Raw genomic sequence first — 3,433 nt, forward strand, 5'->3', positions numbered from 1 at the left:
AGACAGAGAGAGGGAGAGAGACAGAGAGAGGGAGAGAGAGAGAGGGAGAGACAGAGAGAGAGGGAGAGACAGAGAGAGAGAGAGAGGGAGAGACAGAGAGAGGGAGAGAGACAGAGAGAGAGACAGAGAGAGAGAGAGAGAGAGAGAGGGAGAGAGAGAGAGAGCGATGCGGTCCGCTGTCCATACATGCATCAGAACTGAAGCTTCTCCTGGCTCCATTTTAAAAATGTTGATGTACAGCTGCTTACCAGTGGTGGTTCTAGACCACTTTTACTGAGGGGGCCAAACTGGGGCCAGTTGTTTTGTCAGAGGGGAACATTAAACCAGGTGAAAAATACACAAAGATGATCGCTTTAAAAATAATATATTATGCTAAATAATAGAACACATCATTAAATATTCTGATTTATATTTGTTTCAGTATTTAATACTAGATTGTGAGTCTGGTTGTTGAGTCACTGTATGTGCGCTGAGGGGGGCTCTTCCTTTTGGAGCGGTGGCCACAAGGGGGCTCAGTGTTACAGGGGCACTGGCCCCTGTTGGCCCCTGCCTAGAACCACCCAATGCTCCTCGCTGCGGACTGTGTGCTCAACTCCAATAAATAACAGAATATCTTTCAATGTAGGCCTACATTATGTTTTTAAGTCTCTGTGAGTTTAGTTTATTATAAGAGAGATGTTTTTAAGTCTCTGTGTGTTTAGTTTATTATAAGAAAGATGTTTTTAAGTCTCTGTGTGTTTAGTTTATTATAAGAAAGATGTTTTTAAGTCTCTGTGTGTTTAGTTTATTATAAGAAAGATGTTTTTAAGTCTCTGTGTGTTTAGTTTATTATAAGAAAGATGTTTTTAAGTCTCTGTGTGTTTAGTTTATTATAAGAAATATGTTTTTAAGTCTCTGTGTTTAGTTTATTATAAGAGAGATGTTTTTAAGTCTCTGTGTGTTCTCTTCTCAGGACGTTGTAGTCTTTAGCTGTGAGCTTTGTTCAGGTTAATTTTTGTTTCTGTCCTTTTTATTTCAGACAAGTTGAGTTAAGTTGCTGTAAACACCTCATTTCCTGATGAATGTTTCACATTAAAAGCACTTCAACTTCAGATAGGCCGGGGACTTTTATTGTGAAGAACTTGCCGGAAGTAGAAAGTGTTTATCAATGAAGGAAGTCAGAAAACACAGGAGCGGGACTTAATTTATGTAGTTTTCTGTCACAAATCGTTCTGTTAGTCTACTTTACTTTCATTTCCACTCCACTGTGTGTGTTCAGTAAAACAAAGTCACTCTACGCTGCTCAAAACAAACAACATGTCGAGGTTAACAGATCTGATTCATTTCAACACTCAGGAAACAGGAAAAACTTCTAAACATATCCTGCCTGGTTTGTTCATCGTTATGCCGAATTGATCACCTGTTTCTGATCTCTTGACATTCATTTGGTTTAGAAATGTAAAGATGATATTTGCTTCACAGCAGGAGTAGAAACCTGAAGTTGACGCTTTTCTGTTCGGGGTCCGGCGTAGAGTTTAGAACAGCAGGCTTAACAAACAGCGCGACGTTTTTCATAAAAACACGTTTAAATGTTGTTTTTGTTGAATTCTGGATGAGCTGCAGGTAAAGGTGTCTCACCTCTTCTGCGTGTCTCACAGGTTTAGCGTGTTAGCCACCGTGCTAGCTGAGGTGTAACCATGCCGACAGACAGTATCTGCCAGGTGTCTGCGGCCCGGGCTCAGGCCTCCTGGTGCCGCCGAACAATCCCGGAGATGTCCATCCACACGGATACCTTTAATAAAACTCCTTTTGAACCGTACGACCGAGCAGAAACACGAACCCCCCCCCACGCCGGAGGTAAACAGAAACACGTTGGGTTTTGTGCCGTGTGCACAAAGACGACAAACCCGGAAACTGAGCCCGGCTGCAGCCATGCCTCATCGCACCCCCCCCTCCTCCTCCCTCCTCCCCCGGCTGGGACACAACTCCGAAATAAGCGTTAAATGTGTGTAAATAAGTCCTTACAGTGGGGTTAAGTGCCGTTGTCCTCTCTGGTTGATGTGAGCGCTTCCCGGTGTTGCTTGGTAACCTCCGGTGTCTTCTCCGTTAACAGCGGCTGAAGGATGTGAACTGTGCTGCGTTCAGGGACCTCAGGATATATGTAAGGCAATCCAAAGAGTGAGGGAGGAGGAGAAAAAACTGGTTTTTAAACTCTCAAAAGTTCCCCTTTTGATTAGCTGAGGAGGCCTGCTGTCAGGTACGGAGGCCCAATGAGGCCGGTACTACACGTTTTGTCAAATAGCTGATCTATTTTTTTTTTTTTTTTTATTTTTAATCTATTTATTAGTACATTCTTACTTTTAATTTTTTTATTGAAATTGTTCTGTGTTCACTTTTTGTTTGCAGTCTTTGCTCTTTGCTGCTGTAACACTGTAAATTTCCCCGTTGTGGGATAAATAAAGGATTATCTTATCTCTTATCTGTCTCTTATAAGTTATAAATATGAAATAAAAAGTTTAAATTATGAGTTAAAAAGTTGGAATATTGAGATAAGTCGTAATAATGAATTTACGAGATAAAAAAATAGAATTTTAGGAGAGTCATGTCATAATTGTAACTCTCTATGTCATTATTTTGACCCTTTTATCGTAATTTCCTTTAATGTCGTTTTTTCAACTTTTTATTCCCTTTTTTTTTATCTCATCATTGTGACTTTTTTTCAGAACTCTGTCCTGAAATATCATCATTAGACTTGTTTTTAATCTCATAATCTGAATATTTTATCATGATTTTGTCCTTAAATCTTCAACTTTTTTGACGTTTTATCTCATTATTTCAACTCAGCACGTCATAATGACGATTTCTTATTTCATAGTCAGTATTTTATTAATCGTACAATCTTTAGAAAATTTTGAATTTTTACACCAAAATATCTAGATAAATAAAAATGGACCAAGCCTCTGTTTTAGTTTACATTACCTCAAATATTTCCAACCGTTATCGAAGCCGTTACCATGGAAACACCGGGTGTTGTGTCAAAGACCGCTGCATAAGGAAGCTACTGAAAGCTGCTGTACTGTTGCTGTATGAGCTGCTGAGATAAAAACGTCATGATCTAAAATATAGTCGGATACATTAGCCTGTCAGTAAACATATTCTCTTCATCAGGTGGGTTTCGCCTGGTCGGTGTGGGGGGGGGGAGTAGCAGAGAGAATCACTCCCATGATTCCCCGCCAGCCTCAACGTCATCTCCTGTTATTGTTTTAATTGAGAGCCCCCTGGTGGTGGACTTTACGTACTGTGCCTTTCATGTGCTTGTAATCCCGACGGCATTGGAAATGAGAGAAACCTCCATGTCCTTTGAGAAGAAATGAAATATAATTCTTTTATTGTTTTTATGTGTTTACTCAGGTGGACTTTACCAAAAGGTACAGGTGCGTTGATGTCTTGCTGG

General features: G+C 40.1%; 1 protein-coding gene across 2 annotated transcripts in view; it reads right to left on the reverse strand.

The window, feature by feature from the left end:
• The window catches only part of slc39a6 (solute carrier family 39 member 6), a 17,432-nt gene extending 15,049 nt beyond the window's left edge, over positions 1-2,383 (reverse strand). Inside the window, exon 1 of one of the 2 annotated variants that reach the window (XM_065953521.1) lies at positions 2,005-2,383. The gene's annotated coding sequence lies outside the window, so the exon portion shown is untranslated. Of the gene's footprint in view, positions 1-1,617; positions 1,917-2,004 lie in introns of those variants that run through there. The other variant, XM_065953520.1, reaches the window with a different exon arrangement.
• Positions 2,384-3,433: the final 1,050 nt, after the last annotated feature.

The sequence above is a fragment of the Labrus bergylta genome, chromosome 4 (assembly GCF_963930695.1).
Source record: "Labrus bergylta chromosome 4, fLabBer1.1, whole genome shotgun sequence".
NCBI classification, from domain to species: domain Eukaryota; kingdom Metazoa; phylum Chordata; class Actinopteri; order Labriformes; family Labridae; genus Labrus; species Labrus bergylta.